We start from the raw sequence: 18,530 nt of genomic DNA on the forward strand, positions 1-18,530 counted from the left end.
GAAAAATAGGATCATGGCCAAGCTTGAAACCTGTATCCCCCGTAGTCGGTTACCAAGATTACGTGAAGTACCCTCAGAAGGTCTGCTAGATGATGTTAATGCAGCACTACGGACGATACCTACAACCACGATTACCGACACTAACAAGTTGATCTACAATATGGCAGCAGTGATCAGTGAGATGCTTGGCTACAAGTTGAACAGCCACAAGGGGCAGTACCCTCCATGGAGAAGGAGGCTAGAGGGCAAGATCAAAGTAGCACGGAGGGAGGTTAGCCAAGTAACGGAGTTGCAGAAAGGTGCGACAAAGAAGGTGCATAAGAAATACAGCAAGCTGTCCATACCTAAGGCCTTGGAAACTGCCAAGCAAAGACTCATAGCCTTGGCCAGCCGCTTGAGGAGGTATACCAGAGAGATAGAAGGCAGGAGAATAAACCAGCTGTTCTCCACAGAACCAGCAATGGTGTACTCTCAGTGGCAAGGGAACAATACGAGAACAGCACCACCAAGGCCGGAGACGGAGCAATACTGGAAGAGCATATGGGAGAAGGATGCAACCCATAACGGCAATGCTCAGTGGCTAGTGGATCTGAGGGCAGACCACAGCGACCTCCCTGAACAGGGTCCAGTAACCATCACAGTGGCAGATATCCAAGAAAGGGTCTCAAGTATGAAGAGTTGGACAGCACCAGAGCCCGACATGGTTCACGCCTACTGGCTAAAGAAGCTGACTGCACTCCACGAGCGTCTGGCAGCACAAATGAACCAGCTGCTAGTTAACGAGAGACACCCGGAATGGCTAACCGAAGGTCGGACGGTCCTGATCCCCAAGGACCCCAAGAAGGGACCGGTCCCCTCCAACTACCGACCAATAACCTGCCTCAGTACTACATGGAAGCTCCTGTCAGGCATCATATCGGCTAAGATGAACAGGCACATGGGTCAATACATGAGCGGGACACAGAAAGGGATTGGCAAGTATACCAGAGGCGCAAACACCAGCTACTGGTAGACAGAACAGTCAGCCGAGACTGCAAGACCAGACTGACCAACCTGTGCACTGCCTGGATTGATTACAAGAAGGCCTATGACTCAATGCCCCACAGCTGGATACTGGAATGCCTAGAATTGTACAAGATCAATGGGACCCTAAGAGCCTTCATCAGGAACTCAATGGGGATGTGGCGTACAACACTAGAGGCCAACTCCAAGCCCATAGCACAAGTCACCATCAAGTGCGGGATCTACCAAGGAGATGCTCTGTCCCCACTGCTGTTCTGCATAGGCCTGAACCCCCTCAGTGAGATCATTAACAAGACTGGCTACGGATACCGACTACGGAACGAAGCAGTTGTCTGCCACCTCCTGTAAATGGATGACATCAAGCTGTATGCCAAGAGTGAACGAGACATCGATTCACTGATCCACACTACCAGGCTATACAGCAATGACATTGGAATGTCATTCGGACTGGAGAAGTGTAGTCGGATGGTAACAAAGAGAGGGAAGGTAGTCAGAACTGAGGGGATTGAACTACCAGAAGGCAACATTGCAGACATAGAGGACAGTTACAAGTACCTGGGGATCCCGCAGGCGAATGGGAACCATGAAGAGGCCGCTAGAAAAGCTGCAACCACCAAGTACCTGCAGAGGGTCAGGCAAGTCCTGAGGAGTCAGCTGAATGGTAAGAACAAGATCCGGGCCATCAACACGTACGCCCTGCCCGTGATCAGGTACCCTGCTGGGGTAATAGGCTGGCCAAAGGAGGAGATAGAAGCCACTGACATAAAGACAAGAAAGCTCCTTACCATGCATGGAGGGTTTCACCCCAAGTCCAGCACCCTGAGGCTGTACGCTAAGCGGAAGGAAGGGGGCCGGGGACTGGTGAGTGTCAGCACCACAGTCCAGGATGAGACAACGAACATCCAAGAATACATTGGGAAGATGGCCCCAACTGACCGAGTGCTCAGTGAATACCTCAGGCAGCAGAAACCCAAGAAAGAGGAGGGAGACGAGGAACCATCATGGAAGGACAGGCCCCTGCACGGTATGTACCACCGGCAGATAGAGGAGGTGGCTGATATCCAGAAATCCTACCAGTGGCTGGACAAAGCTGGACTGAAAGACAGCACAGAGGCACTAATCATGGCAGCACAAGAACAAGCTCTGAGCACAAGATCCATAGAGGCTGGGGTCTATCACACCAGGCAAGACCCCAGGTGCAGGCTGTGTAAAGATGCCCCAAAGACAATCCAGCACATAACAGCAGGGTGCAAGATGCTAGCAGGCAAGGCATACATGGAACGCCATAACCAAGTGGCCGGCATAGTGTACAGGAACATTTGTGCCGAGTATAATCTGGAAGTCCCGAGGTCAAAATGGGAGATGCCCCCAAGGGTGGTGGAGAATGACCGAGCTAAGATCCTGTGGGACTTCCAGATACAGACGGACAAAATGGTGGTGGCTAACCAACCGGACATAGTGGTGGTAGACAAACAGAAGAAGACGGCCGTAGTGATCGATGTAGCGGTTCCGAATGACAGCAATATCAGGAAGAAGGAACACGAGAAGCTGGAGAAATACCAAGGGCTCAGAGAAGAGCTCGAGAGGATGTGGAGGGTGAAGGTAACGGTGGTCCCCGTGGTAATCGGAGCACTAGGTGGTGGTGACTCCCAAGCTAGGCGAGTGGCTCCAGCAGATCCCGGGAACAACATCGGAGATCTCTGTCCAGAAGAGCGCAGTCCTGGGAACAGCTAAGATACTGCGCAGGACCCTCAAGCTCCCAGGCCTCTGGTAGAGGACCCGAGCTTGAAGGATAAACCGCCCGCAGGGGCGTGCTGGGTGTTTTTATATATATAAAACTAACATATATATATATATATATATATATATATATATATATATACACATTAGTTGAAGTGAGAAGAAGAAACTACCACCTCCAGTTGGTGTGTGGTCATCCACCTGTCCAACCCCTAACTTTAAGCTTTAATATTAATAATTATACTTTCAAGGTTTTGCTTTTAAAAAATAAATAAACAACTAAACAATTGTTGGGACCAGACATTGTTTTTTGGGCCATCCTTTGTTTACTTCTGCTGTAAATTTTGGTAGTTTGCTTTTTCTGGAGATTTCCTTGCTTTTATAGTGAGCCTCAAATGTCCATTAGTCGAATTAATTTTTTTTATTCCTCTGGATTGGTTTTGTTATTCAGCCCAGGAAGTTGGACCTGAGAGAACAATTTGACTTTATTCTAGTGTTGTGTATTATGCACTTTAACACATAATTCACACACATTGCCATAATAGCAATTACTCTTTCAAAAAAATATTTTTTTATTATGCTGGAAATTGCAATTAGCTTTTCTGATGGGACATTCACTTTGTAAACAAGATGGATAATTGCTTGGGTATTTTTATTTTGCTAAGGACTACGGCTCACTTACAACAAGTAATTAGGAGAAAAAGAGAAATGCACACATTTTATTAAAAAAAAAACAAAAAAAACATAGCCCTCATTATCTTCAGTGTTTATTTTCAGCAGCGACAGCCAGATCTACTTAAGAACATAAATCCCAAAGTGGCAACTGGGTACATTCTTGCCCCACCAAAAAATAAATAAAAAATCAAATTCATTCAGGATGTACTTGAGTTTGACTTTGAGTAATTCTCAAAATTACTGATGATAAAGTGTCATTCCCATTGCTGCAGCAGTTTCAATAAAAGTCCCAGATGAAGGTCCACAAGGGATGGTCTCAATGTCAAGAAATGAAAATGAGAATAATTCATGCCAAGGCTCTTCACCACACGGGTGGGATGGATGAATAAACCAGCGCACTAAGTCTAACTCACCTACAATCAAGGACAAGCCCTCAAATGCTTGGAGGTACTAAAGTTATCACCCCACAGCCTGCATTAGTCTAAACAAAGTCTTTACAAAGTTCTTTCCCCATTTGGCCAATGTTTCTTGGATAATGCACAGGAAAATGTTTTAGTGCCTAATTTGATTCCAAAATCTTAATATGAGGGTTTCCACAGGCTGTGTGAATAGCTGTCAAACTGATCATTTGGAGTTATTTTTGTAAGTTCATATTTTCTTAAATGTCAAAATTTCAAAGTGATATTGGACAGAAGTTCACAAAGGCACATCAGAAATTCATAACCCTCTGGCAACACAATGGAATAAAGCTGAAAATTCTATTCCCACAGTTCATGCCTCTGTCTCTGTGTCAGGTCCACGTCTCTGTGTTATACTTCCTGTTTTACTTTGATAGTCTCTCGTTGGCGTGCGTCATGTTCTGTTTTGCTCTCCCCATCAAGTCAGTGTAATTAGTGACAGCTGTGTTTCGCTTTTATATTTAGTGTTTGCATCTTCCTCCGCTTTTCATTGCGTTACTTTTGCCAAGCCTGCCTTCCGGCCTAGTTGATTCCCAGTTTAGTTAATGTTGGTTATCAGCGATAAAGCTGTTTTTGAGTTCCCTGTCTCCATTTGGGTCCTCACTTCCTGCCTGCCGCACACAGTACATGACCTCAATTTTCTAACCTAGAGAAGATAAAAGCATGTATAACTGTCTCTATCTCCTTTTGGACACAGCTGAGCTGTGTAATTTGCATAAAAGTGATGATTCAAACTATGATTGTGAATGACTATCCTAGAAATAATGTGTATAAAGAAAAGAGTAGAGGGCCAAGGACAGACTCCTGAGGTTCTCCACAGGTCTTCATAGAAGATGAATGTGACATTCCAACATCAACAGCAGAAGACCGACCCTAAGTAAAAATAAAACCAACTTTGTTCTGGAAACACCAACCAGGTATTTGAGGTGAGTGAATAAAATACATCAATCTGTACTGTCAAATTCAGTACTCAAATCTAATAAAACTAAAACTTGAGTGTCTGCAGCAACCAGCAAATGTTTCATGAGCTAATGAGCTTTCAAAACAGCAGTTTCTCTACAAACGGTAAGTTTGGGTTTTAAGAAGAAGGTTGCAGTTTTGTTTTCAGTGAAAAAAAATCCCATTTCACTTATCTGGGTGACTTCCTCAGTCTGTTTTAAGGCTTTTCATTTGCATTCAGCCTAAAAATATTCTAAGTTCAGTACAATTATGCTGTCAATAAACCAAGTCAGATAATGTTTAAGGGATTTTTCATTTTAAGTACAGCTTGATCTAAGTTATTCAGGATTGTGTCAGTATTAAAACTATACAACAATCCAATGAAAAAGAGCTTTTTTATCTGACTATACTGGAGGTCATAATAGTATGAACTTTTATAAGAAAATATATGATTTTTTTTTTTTTAAAGGTAATGTGATATTTTAAAGGGGCCAAAGTAAGAACTCAAATATTCCTTACATGCAATTATATATTTGTCACGGTTAGCCGGGCAAACCGTGTGGATTATTAACGGACCCAAGATGTGGAGTGTGCACATACAACAAAAGGCGAGGGTGGCAATAAAAGAACTGAGTAAAACCTAAACTGGAAAAAACTAAGAATAAAGCTAACCGGAAACCTTGAGACACAAACGGAGATGCAGGGAGATGTAGAGAATGATGCAGCGAGTGAACATAGAATGACGGACGGAGAGACGCAGACGAACCAGCAACGAGGACAAGGTAACACACACTATAAATACACACACCAGGAATCAAGGGATGGGAATTTTCAATAACTGACACATAGTGTCAGTGTCTTCTGCAGAAGACTAAACTATATTTGCTGGTATATTGATAGACTGTAACTTTCATTAACAGCAAAACTACTATGAACTTGTACAGTGTGTACAGTAACTTACTGGCATCCAGCTGCCACTCACTGTAAAATTACTGCAACCTGTTTACAGATTTTTCCTTCAAAGTTACATACACAGTCAATTTAAGTGTAATAAAATGAAATCAAATATTGTGATTGTGTTGTTCTGCATCATGTAGAAACTTAGTGTAGAAAGGGAGCTAGAACATGCTTTGTGAGGAGGAAGCCTTTATGTAAACATGAGTTAAGGTAAGGGGTTAGATTGTGCTCGATCTGCGATATCAGAAAGTCCCCTGATACCCATGAGGGGTATTTTTATCATCATAGCACAATCTACACCTGTAGATTTAAGAATGTGAGGTCAAAATCCAAGCACTTCCTTTCATCTAAGGTTTACGTCCATGTCTGACAAATACTTTAAAATATGCAAAATCAATATGCAAAATATGCAAAATCACTCTTAAAGTTTTTTTTTTTACTCATCTTTGACAAGCACTAATTAACAGAGGGACCAAACCAAAGTTTGCTTCATCACTGTTTGAATATTCTGTGCTTGTTTAAAACATGGCATCTCGTGTGTGTGTGTGTGTGTGTGTGTGTGTGTGTGTGTGTGTGTGTGTGTGTGTGTGTGTGTGTGTGTGTGTGTGTACTAAAGGGCAAATGAAACATCAAGAGAGGTCGCTTGGGAAGGTATGCATCAGTCAGCTGATAACATGTTCAGTAAAACCATCCAATTTAAATAGCACAATGTAACCAACTGAGCACCAAAGTGTTATCTGTAATGAAAGGTGCAAGGTCAGAGAGACTGCCGCATCCTTCCTATGGAGAATCCTCCCTCCCTCTCTCCCTCCCTCCCTCTTCTTGCTACACCACACACCTCACAGCATAAAGCAGGACAGGTGCCTCTTAAAGCATGTAAACAAAACAAAAGCAGGGGAGAAACCTTGCAGCATCATAAGCAGGACACCCCTAGATTTCCTTCTGAAAGTAAGTAACCATTTGCCCTTCAGTGTCGCATTTTAAGCATGTAATCAACTCCAGAGTAATTGAATACGTGGAAAGCATTCAAAGGAGAAGAGAAGAATGAACAGGTGAGAGAAACAGGAAGGAGTAGAAACATGGATAAAAAGAACCAAAAGAAAAGTAGGAAGAGATGAAAAGTAGGAGGAGAGGACAAAAGAGCATAAAGGGGCGACACGAAGGAATGATGAAAAGGAGACGGGTGGAAACACAAAGATGGAACATTAAAAGAAACAAGAAGCAAGATGTGGAAAAGTAGATTAAGATGAGAAAGAACCACGGAAGAAAAGGAGAGGAAACAAGTTAATAAAGAGTAGAAGAAAAGAGAGTAAAAAATGAAGGAAATATTAAAGAACATGTATTTAAGAATATTACCAGAGAGGAAATAAAAAAGACCAAAAAGGGAAGGGAGGAGGTGAAAAGATAAGAAGGTAAGAAGACAAGATAATGGAATAAGAGAAAGACAAGAGGGGTGGGAAGGAGAGGAAACAATGCAATGTAGAAGACAGCACTGCAAGAAAACAGAATAAAGGGAGAAAAGTAGACGGAGAAAACACTGAATACGACTGTGGAGTCAAAATACTGAGTGACAGAAATAAGAGAAGGGAGGAAACAAGGGGAGGAGAGAACCAAAAGGGGAAAAAATTAGGTGAATATGCACTGCACAAGGGGGGGGAGTAGTTACAAACGGTAACCCAAAAGGAATAGGAAGGGAAACAGATGGAGCTGTAACAAAATGGAGAGGGGGAACAAAGAGGAGGAAATGAAAGGAAGGGAGAGGCGAGAAAGACAGAAGAGGAAGGTAACCGGCCAGATATTCCGCCCTACATCTACAGCTCTGCATTTTGGATAATGAAGAGGAGCAGGTGGGCGAATATTTTCTGTCACAGTCTACAAGACACGAGGACACTGGCAGTGTGTACGTGTCTGTATGTAAAAGTGCTTGAACACAACAGCAGGCATTCCAACAGATCCACCATAGTTACGACATCACTAATTCTGAGGATGGATCCTCTCTCTCCCTTGTGTGTGTGTGTGTGTGTGTGTGTGTGTGTGTGTGTGTGTGTGTGTGTGTGTGAGTGAGAGTATATCTTTTTTAGACAGGCTCAGTGAGCAGACTACAGAGGTCTAGGTAATTATCTTCCAAACAAAGTGCCAAGTACAAATCTGTTTTCTTCACTCCATAGTGAGTCAGAGAGAAAGAAAGAGAGAATATGTTGATAAAAACAGGAAAGTGTGAGGAGAAGCTGACATAGACTGAAGAGATTCACGATTGTCATCTGATTTTCAAGCTTCGTCAGATTTTTATTAAACTATTATTATATTACCATAGGCAGGTTTGGCAGGCTTTCTGTAATGCTTACTATTTATGTAATCACATTCTGTGTATTCAGGATCCAAAGGAGAAGCAGGGAAATATCAGTGGAACACTTTTGCTAAAACACAGCCTCATGGGCGAGAAGTGGCGATCACATGTTAGGTGACAAGAGTAGATTTTACTTTTTCATGGAAGATTTAAAAAAAAAAAGATTAATGCAAATATACTTAATATTTCAGCACCAATATCAGTATTACAAATATTTTTCTTTATTTTAAAATAATGTAGACAGGATAGTGGATATGGATAGCAGTAATGGCTTAGGATAAGTGTGGTTGGTTATATGTTGTGTACAAATGTGTGTTTAAATATGGGATCTAACCTTTTTTAGAAACATCGCACTTAAAAGAAGCACACGTGGCCAATATGTGATGACTTAGAAGATATCTAACTGTCACCATAAAGCCAGTGGATTGCTGGTTAGGACACCTATTGCATATCTGGGAGACACAAAGTTGTTTTGAATAACTATCAGTATGTAATACCCTGGAATACTAAAATTTCAGTGCTGGAATCCAAAATGTAAAGTGTGCTTTTTATGATGAGATACGTTTATTTTGAAGTCAACATGTATTCTGACGAGATAATCTTATTTGTTAAAACTGCAAGTTACAGATGTGTAATATAATTGCTCCAAATAAGCTGGCAAAAATCTTCAGATGTGCTCATTAAGTACATTATGTAATTTAGCCTCAGCCAAGTTTTTCTTCAAGAAGAGAACTAATAGAGACATCAGTGTACCTACAAGATTACAGAATTAACCAATTTAAGATGATAGTACTCAGAGCGACCATGGACTTTGCAGGGCTGCTCTTGAATCGCCTCTTACAAGTTGATATTAAAGCAGGCGCATACAAATTGTTGACATACAATCAACCTCACTTATCTTAAATCATTACGACTTCACCACGCTGCCAAATCCTGTTGAACGCTTTGTCTATCCCGATCTTGCCCAAATTAGTGTTAAAGCCATTAAAAAACAGCTTTTAAATGAGGCAAACACACTGCATGTGGATAAATAATACCTGTTTAATGACTGTCTACATTAATGAAAAAATATAATGATAGTGAGTTACTGAGTTAGGCTTGTTGGTATTTTGTTGCTTGAGAATCAAACTTGTTTTGTTTATTTTAGAGAAAAGATTATTTCTTCTTTCAAAAGCTAGTCCTACTCTAAGAAAACAGTAGCTTTTCTTGTAATGCAATGTGCACATACAATAAACTTGTACTTTTGTTCTCAACATGTGGGAGAAAGGAAGAAGGTCCATATCCCCTTGATGTGCCTTGTTCTTCTTTCACCACCATTTCCAGTCTTTTTTCAGGTAACTGTGTCCATCGCCTTTCTCTCATACCACCGTCTTTTCCTGCCTGCTCACAGAGGAAGCAGATAAAGAGTTGGCCCCTGTGGATGGAAAGGGAACACACTGTAGAAAATATCTCTTCACTGCCTAACCAAACAGCAGCTTGGCCTTACATTCTCTTTCCCTCCATCAACCTCTTTTTCTCTCTTACACTGTCTGTCTCTCTCAAGTGTTCCCAATGCATGCTCTCCAACAAAAATTACACACACTCGGCAAACCAACCAGGAGCGATGTTTTTGATTATTCACAAACTCCAAAAGCGCACTAAAAGCTCCTCTGAGACAACGGATGGAGGAATGTGTGAAGGACAAACTGCTTCTACTTGGGGGGAAAAAACATGAAAAACATGATTTCAAACCAGAATAAATCATGCAAAGTGGTTCAGTCTTTACAGATAATGAGTGTTCAAAGTAATCAAATTATTGCTTTTTCTTGATCATGGAGATAATTTTATTAAAATTACTGAACACAGGAGGGTTCTTTTAATAATTCTGTTCCTATGCCGTCTTGGCTGGGAACATGTGCCACCTCCTACACATGCAACAGTACAAGCCAATCAGCAATGTCAGTCACTTGTTATCTGTCAAGAAAAAATATTATTTGTAAAGTCTAATGCAGATTTAAGATTCCAGATTTAAGTTTTCTAAATCTTAACCTCAACCACTTAAAACATTGATATTCAAATTTCTGCGCTTAAAGCAAAGCATAGATACAGCTGTCATTCCCCTTTGCCCAGATTGCATAACTATAGAGTAACATTAAATGAATCGAGTGCCTAGCAGCTTAAAAAATGACAAATAATAGAGATATCAAGAGTCACAGTTGTGGCATTTCAACAGACAAGAAAGATCATGTCAGAAAGCAGCACAAAGAGAAGCCATCAAGAGACCAAAGAAATGATGCAGAACACATGACAGTAAGTGGAGAATGAGAGTGTACATGATTCAGTGAGAACTAGCTGAGTAGAGAATTGCTCTGGGCCATAGCTCATACTGAACATTTCAATCTTACTTTTTTTAATATTAGTGAAAAATTCAGTTGTCCATGTGAAGAACTGGAATTGGTAAGAGTCAAGTTGTGCAGAGAGGTGACCAAGGAAAGCAAAAGAAGTTGAAATCCCCATCGCTGTGTGTGTGTAGAGCTGATGTATGACCTCAACATATGAGGTCACTGGTCTCACAGAAGCTCTTCACACTGAAACCAGGATTAATAAATCCACATCAAGCTGTCAAACAGGTGGACTGAAAGCAGTGCAGAGGGGAAGTAATGAAAGACAATGTCAAGAACCTTAAGTGTTGCAGTTTGTGACTTTCTGTGTATTATGTGAAATGTAATGCTCTGAAGAAGCCTTGTTCTCAGGGGGAAAGTATTATCTGGGGGATCTCTCTTGATTAAGCTGTTAAAAACACAACCTTTAGCGTAAAGCTAGCGACCAAATCCCAGTGAGTATGTGCATGTTTGACTGAAATGTAACGCAACATAAGAATGTCCTCATGAAGTCTGTTTGTGGCCTGATGAAAGATAAATTGTTGCCTAACAAGTGCTGCCATGCATGCTCTCCATTCCATTATCTTTTCAGATATTGCAATTATGTATTACTTACAGCTTTTCACTCTGTGTTTCTTTTGTCTGTTTATCCAGCACGGACACACAAACACAATAAAACTTTCCCTCCTCCAATCTATCTTTCTTTTTCTCCATCTCCACAGGGGTGACTGATAAAGAGCTGGCCTTCATGCATGAGGAGGGAATATGGGATCCTTCTTTCTGCTTTGGTGAAGACAACGGAGTAAACAGAGAGTCCACAGCTGAAGAAAAAGAAAAACCATATGCATACTGGATAGAAGACATATTTATTGACGAGCAGAGAAAAACAGCAGGACAGCAATACTGTGAAAGACCACTGAAGGTACCAAAGAGGAGTCCTTAGTTAAGAGAAAAACCACAAGGGACATTTACAGCTTAAAGACATACTTACATATACTCTTGTGCTTGTTCTCCAGCTCTACATGAGATCAGCTGAGCGTTAATTGTCTGTTGCTCCTTGAATGACTACAATAAATCACTGAATGACTAGCATCAGTCAGAGTAACGCCCCGTAAACAATGAAGTATAAAAATGTTACAAACTGAATTTTAACAGATTCTATTATAAAGTAAATCACACCGCTGAAAAGATGCACTGTGTTTTATCACAACCTCTGGAGCCTTTTTGTAATGAGAGAAACACAGCTTTTGTTCACAATTATCAACTTCACCTTGCACAGAGCTCGGTCAAGTCCTCAAATAAGTAGCTAATCAGATGGTTTCTTCACCTACGCTAAAAATTGCTGCTTTGTTCACAAAATAATGAAGAACACTGAAACAGATTTTAGTCAATTAAAGAGAAAATCACCACAACATGGTGATGGGAAATCTATTTAGAATAGCCTTTAGAATAGCCTTTATTGTCATTGTACAGAGTACAACGAAATTGGAGTGCCACTCCCTTGGTGCAAGTTTCAATAATAAATATAAATGTAAAATATAAAAAGTACAAAAAAAACAATCGTAAGTACTCAAACAATAGTATGTACAATATATACAGGATAGCAGCATTAATATAATGACAGTATAAATAGCAGCATAATATAATGACAGTGACGGTATGGAATAGGTTCAATTGTTTTTGTGCTTATTTACTACGGTGATAGCTCTGGGAAAGAAGCTATCCCTGAATCTGTTTGTCCTGGTTTTATGTGACCTGTACCGTCGGCCTGACGGTAATAGTTCAAACAGTTGGTTGCTGGGGTGAGAGTGGTCCTTGATGATATTGCCAGCTCTGCTGAGGTACTGAGAGTTTGCAGTGACCTCCAGGCTGGGCAGAGAGCAGCCAGTGAGCTTCTGGGCTGTGTTGATGACCCTCTGCAGTACTTTCCTGTCCGCAGCTGAGCACCCTGCATACCATGTTGTTATGCCGTACGTTAGGATGCTCTCTATGGTGGCTCTGTAAAATGTCACCAGCAGCCTCTCCTCCAGGTTGTTCCTCCTGAGCACTCTCAGAAAGTGGAGACTCTGCTGGGCCTTTTTAACCACCGCCGTGGTATTTGCAGTCCAGGAGGGGTCATCAGAGATCTGCACGCCCAGAAACCTCATGGAGTGTGCCCTCTCCACACAGTTCCCGTGAATGTAAAGTGGGGCCGGGTCTGCTCTGCCCTTCCTGAAGTCCAAGATAAGTTCTTTAGTTTTCGTGGTGTTCAGTTGGAGGTTGTTAACTGAACACCACTCAGTCAGTCTGTTGACCTCATCTCTGTAGTCCGACTCATCCCCCCTTGAGATGAGTCCAACCACTGTGGTGTCATCCGCGAACTTTATGATGGTGTTTGAGAGATGGGTAGGGGAGCAGTCGGATGTGTAGAGCGTAAACAGGAGGGGACTCAAAACACATCCTTGTGGAGACCGGGTGCTGAGTGTGATGGTGCTGGACCGGTGGGGGCCGAGTCTGACAGACTGTGGTCTATTTGTCAGGAAGTCCTTGATCCAGAGGCAGATGGGGGTGGAGAGTCCCAGGTGAGACAGTTTCTGGACCAGGATCTCCGGGATGATGTGATTGAATGTTGAGCTGAAGTCCAGAAAGAGCATTCTCACATAGCTTCCTCTGTGCTCCAGGTGACTCAGCGCAGTGTGGAGCGCTATGGCGATAGCGTCCTCGGTGGATCGATTTGTCCTGTAGGCAAATTGGTGGGGGTCCAGAGTGGGAGGCAGACCGGCCCTGATGTGCTGACAGACCAGTCTCTCAAAGCACTTCATCACTACAGGCGTAAGTGCAACAGGCCTGTAGTCATTTGGGCTGGCCACAGCTGTCTTCTTGGCGATGGGGATGATGGTGGAGGTTTTGAGGCAGGGGGGGACGGTGTTTGATGACAAGGAAAGGTTGAAGATTTTAGTGAAGACTCCGGTCAGTTTGTCAGCACATGCTCTGAGAACCTTTCCATGTATTCCATCAGGACCTGCCGCCTTCCTGGGATTCACTGACCTTAGAACACACCTCACTTGATGCTCCCTGAGTGTTAGTGTGCCAGTGCTGGGGGCGGGTGGAAGTGGTGTGGCAGCTGAGGGCCTGGTCGTCTCAAAGCGGGCGAAGAAACGGTTTAGATCCTCAGCCAGTGAGGCATCAGTCCTAGATGTTGCCTGGTTATTGCTTCTGTAGTTGGTAATGTAATATGATTGTTGGGTTTTTCTCTGTATCTATGAAGCGCCTTGAGGCGACTTTTGTTGTGATTTGGCGCTATATAAATAAAATTTAATTTAATTGAATTGAATTAATGTGATTGATCCCCTGCCACATTTTTCTGGGGTCGTTGTCAGCAAAGTGATCTTCAATCCTCCTCCTATAGGCAGCCTTAGCTTTCCTGATGATTTGTGTTTGAGAATACACAATAACAATAATTTTTGCCTCATAACTTTTGCACTGTCCACTTCCTGCTGTGACAAAACAAATTTCCCACGTGTGGGACTAATAAAGGTTATCTTATCTTATCTTATCTTAACAGAGTAAAGTTTGCAGTTTTTGGATTTTCAAACCCCACATTTGTTTGTGCGTGGTTGTGTCAGGCAAGTCAGGCACTGTTAGAGCAAATTTTTTTTTTTACCCCCAAACACGCTGTATAAAATGACCCGTTGTTTTTACCTTGTTTCCCAGTGCCATGTTTTCAGTTTACATACATTTACATTCACTAGAGGTTCTCGGTTCATAGAACTGCACTGTACTTTTTCAGATATATTAGAAAGTCTGAGCAGCAACTGCTTTACTTTTACAATTTAAAATACAATTGGACCAGGAGTTCTATTTAGTATTGAGTTTGTAGCAGAGAAGCAGAGAAATATTGAAATTTTTATTTATTTATTATTAATTTTGTTGGATGATCTTGGCCAGGTTTATCCTTCTCCGTCAACATAATGAAAGGTGATTTTGTAATGCATCCCCATTAAATAGAAAATGAAAATCTAATCATTTTAAAATTCTATAATTATTACATACAGAAAGACAATTTTGAAAAAGTGAGTATTTTATGGAGATATCTGCTTTAAATACCATTCTTAACACCCCCAACACAGGCACTGGCATGGCCTTTGTGTGAGTGCCTCATTTCATATCTACAGGTTCAGTGTAAGAAGTAGGTTCAGTGCAGTATAAGGTGCGATGTGATTGATGGTATTGCACATTGAGTAAAGGGTAGGACTGCTGGTTGCTACTGTACAGTTATATAAATAGAGGTAGAGATAGAGGTAACAATACATCGATTTAAAATAGACATGTAGCAGCATGTTAGCATAGAGCTGGGCGATAGAACGATAACGATATGTATCGCGATATAACTTTTACTCGATAGAGAAATTAAGCTATCGCGATAGACCTCGCCGCTCTTGTCCTCAAAAAAAAAAAAAAAAAAAAGGTCAGCCAATCCAAATTAAGTAGCGCAGAGCCGAACCAATCACAGCCGCAGCGTCACGTTGCGTGACTTGTTACGTACAGCACAAGTGCCAAGCCGCATGTGTGTTTGTTTGGGAAGCAGCCAGCGGGTAATGGAGCCAGCGCGTAATGGAGGAAATGAGTGTGCCGACTAGAAAAATCAACCGAGCGTGACCGAAGAGAAAACAGATGATGGTTCCAATACCGGAGAGATTGTCAAACGGAAGAGCCATAGAAGTTCCGTAGTGTGAAGGTATTTCGGCTATTTCAAGTCTGACAAAAATAGAGTAGCGTGCACTGTAAATTGTGCCGAAAGCAAGTCTGGAAATACAATAAACTGGTGCATGCGTCACACTGTGCGCCACGTTATTGTTTCGGTGAAATGAATTTCTACAATACTGTTACTGTTAATTCTACTCTCTGCAGTGTTTAAATGCTTACATATACACACAGTTACTGTCCCTCCACACATACGACTCGGTTCTGCTTCTATGCCCCAGCTTTGTTTACTTTTTCCCACCGAGGCTTCTAGACTTCTGATTGGCCAACATTTAGGCACGGTTAGGAATCTAGCGCCACCTGCTGCTTTGGCATGTTCATAGCAGCGTTTTCCTTCATTTCTGCCTTTATGTGTGGACGGGATTATTTTTTAAAACGAAAATGGAAAATCTCCGTTTTCAAAAATACCCGTGTACGCGTGGACGTAGCCTCATTCTCTGACTGGAAGCGCTAATTCGTCATTCGGCTTTTGTCAGACTAAAGTAACTGTTAAAACTGTTTGAAAAGCTCAGCTATACAACAAGGAGAGATTGAGAATTTCCTTTTAGTTCTCAGTTTATTTGATATTGACAAAAGTTAGTCAGTTTTGTCTGTTCTTCTGTAAAACAAACTAAGATTTATTTTTAGAATTAATATTTTGTTTCTAAGTGGAATTGACAATTTAGTCTGTTTCGTTTGTCCTATTTTGAAACTTAAACGCTTTAGCGGCTGCCTTTTGTGTAGTTTGCAATATTTGCCTTTATTTATCTGAAAAAGTCTCATGTTCCTTAAGTACATCTACCCTGTTGAACTTATTATGGGAAATAAATATTTAAATAAAAACAAGCTGCTGATTATTTCACATTTTACTTGTGAGCAACGGCACATTTAAATCTTACAAATATAGTTATTTGGCTTATATCGTGATAGATATCGTTATCGCCTGAAATGAAAAAAACATATCGTGATATGAAAAAATCTCATATCGCCCAGCTCTATGTTAGCATAAAGTGTTTTGTGCTTTACCAAGACACATGGATGTCCATGCTAAGGAGCTCAGGTTTATGAAGATCCAAAAATCTTACCCTAGAAAACATACCAGAAAGCATACAGATCATATACATTTTTATTGCTAACGAATTGCATTTGTTACATTTAGAAGTACTTTAAAAGTGTTTTACAAAAGTGTACAGTAGGAAGAACCTTGTGCTTTGAGTGTTACAAACACAGACAGTAGGTATCATAAGATTTGAGAAGAGCGATATCTTCCCTTCTTCATGGCTGAGGATTGCTGCTGCTCCTGAGGTTAGACGGCTCATTGCCAGGGAGGGAATTCATTGTCACTTGCATTTGGATTGGAGAGACAAGAACAAGGAGAAAAGAGTGGTGCTGATAAAAATGAGGGCACACAGACTGGAGTACGAGATAGAATACAAAAGGAACTGAAGGGAAAGATAAAAGGGAGGAAAAAACTAAAAAGACATGTTATAGAGAAGTGTAAAGAGAGAGTGAAATTGCAGATGGTGCTTCAAGAGTAGAGAGAGTATAAGAGCTTAACAGAATACCAAGTCATCTGCATTTCAATTTTCCTCAGCTTACTAACGCTCTGTTGTCAGTCATTCTCTCTTCTATTTATGGTTCCATTACGTTGTTTTCATCCCAATTTGCTTCTGCACCTTTATTTATTTTCTTCCTGTTATAGCATGAAAAACAAACTATAATAATAATTAGTTTTGCTTTTGAGGTACAGTAAAGCTCTTGGTGGCTCTTAGGAAAAGAGATAGAAAAAAAAATTCCTCATCTTTTTCTATTTACATAGATGCAGATATGCATAAAGATCTTCATATCTATTTTTGTGGCCAAAGTAGGTAAAAGGATCAATACAGAATTTAAACACCACTGCGTCTTGAAGCAAGCCTCACCATACAGCAGTCTGGGGCAGTAACCTTAATTTAAATGGTCAGTGGGAGGTGCATGTGGCACTATTACAGGTATAGTCACCAGGTAAATATACCTTTCATGGTGCTAACACAAAAAAACTTCTCAGGCTAATTCAAGTTATGAAGAAGAAGACTCTTAATTGCAATTAATTATTACTTAGTTATTTTGTCCTTCCATGTTTTTCAGTTTTATGTGTAGCTTTATAAAAATCTGCATAAATTCCACATTAGTAACAGATATGCAAATGTCACATACCCTGCAGTAGAAGGGATGTTTTGGGGTTTGTTTTTGCAATTTTCTAAATATTTGTTGGATTTTTCATATCAAAAGACGGATGTTGACAATTTTTGATATTGACAAATTCATCTTGTATTTGTCAGTAACAGTGATTAGAGGATCATTTTGTAACGTACAGTGCTGGCACAGTTCAGTCAGTGGATGTGCTGTAACCATAAAAATATGTCATCACTGTCAAACAGTGCTGATATAACTGTAAAGGGGTCGAGCTAATAAGACTGCAACAGATATGGAAAATGAACTACCTAAAAACTACAATGACATGACTTGACATTATTATGTCATTGTCTAATATTTGGCACATTCAACTAACATCAAAGATAAAATAGAAACATCAAAACAAGAATAAGTATATTGATGTTACAATCTAGGAAGAAAGATATGCATACACTTCTCTTCATTACAATGCAGAGCAATGCAGATTTACTGTGTTACTTGGCCTGAAGAGCCATTTAATCTCTTACTGAAACAGCAACCCCCAGTGGTTGCAGGAAACACTGCAATATTTACGCAGCCTGTGGAATCATTTAGATGTTGCTGAAGGGCAGGACAGGGTTGTAACTGACTGCAATGATGTCTTTTTTATTGTCTTCATCACACTATGTCTGTATCTTTCTCACTAAAACAATACCTTGTACCTGCAGAGATGCATTTACTTTTAGCACTGCTAAACAAAACAGCAATTTATATGTTATCATGGGATTGTGTATTACTACATATTATATGTGCATGTTGTTTATATACTTCTCTTCTGGTTGTTCTCTTCTAAAAATAATAAATACAATGAAAAAAGATAGGAAACCTGTGGAGGCGAACGACGGAACAGTGGCAGAAATCTTTGGACAGCTGTTAGACAGCACATCTTCATTTACAGTATAAACAAAATACTAAAGTTCAGCTGCACTACTACCTAATGTACTGCATCACCTGCTGAAGGAAATTCAAAAGCAGTCTTTATTTTGTGTTTCTGAAAAAAAGGGATAGGTGGGCTTAAAAACTGTGTGTCTGGGCTCAGGGGCCTATTGTCTGATAATCTGTCCTCAAGTATGGAGTCTGGAACCTGATAACATT

General features: G+C 40.8%; 1 protein-coding gene across 1 annotated transcript in view; it reads right to left on the bottom strand.

Annotated features, from left to right (window-relative positions):
• Positions 1–9,484: 9,484 nt before the first annotated feature.
• The window catches only part of LOC146560724 (uncharacterized), a 43,364-nt gene continuing 34,318 nt past the window's right edge, over positions 9,485–18,530 (bottom strand). The window contains exon 4 of the transcript XR_014894785.1: positions 9,485–9,553. The gene's annotated coding sequence lies outside the window, so the exon portion shown is untranslated. The remainder of the gene's footprint in view (positions 9,554–18,530) is intronic.

This window comes from Mchenga conophoros, linkage group LG13 (genome assembly GCF_057382185.1).
Source record: "Mchenga conophoros isolate Kocher_MC1m ecotype Shallow Benthic linkage group LG13, M_conophoros_male_GT1.1, whole genome shotgun sequence".
In the NCBI taxonomy this organism is placed as follows: Eukaryota; Metazoa; Chordata; class Actinopteri; order Cichliformes; family Cichlidae; genus Mchenga; species Mchenga conophoros.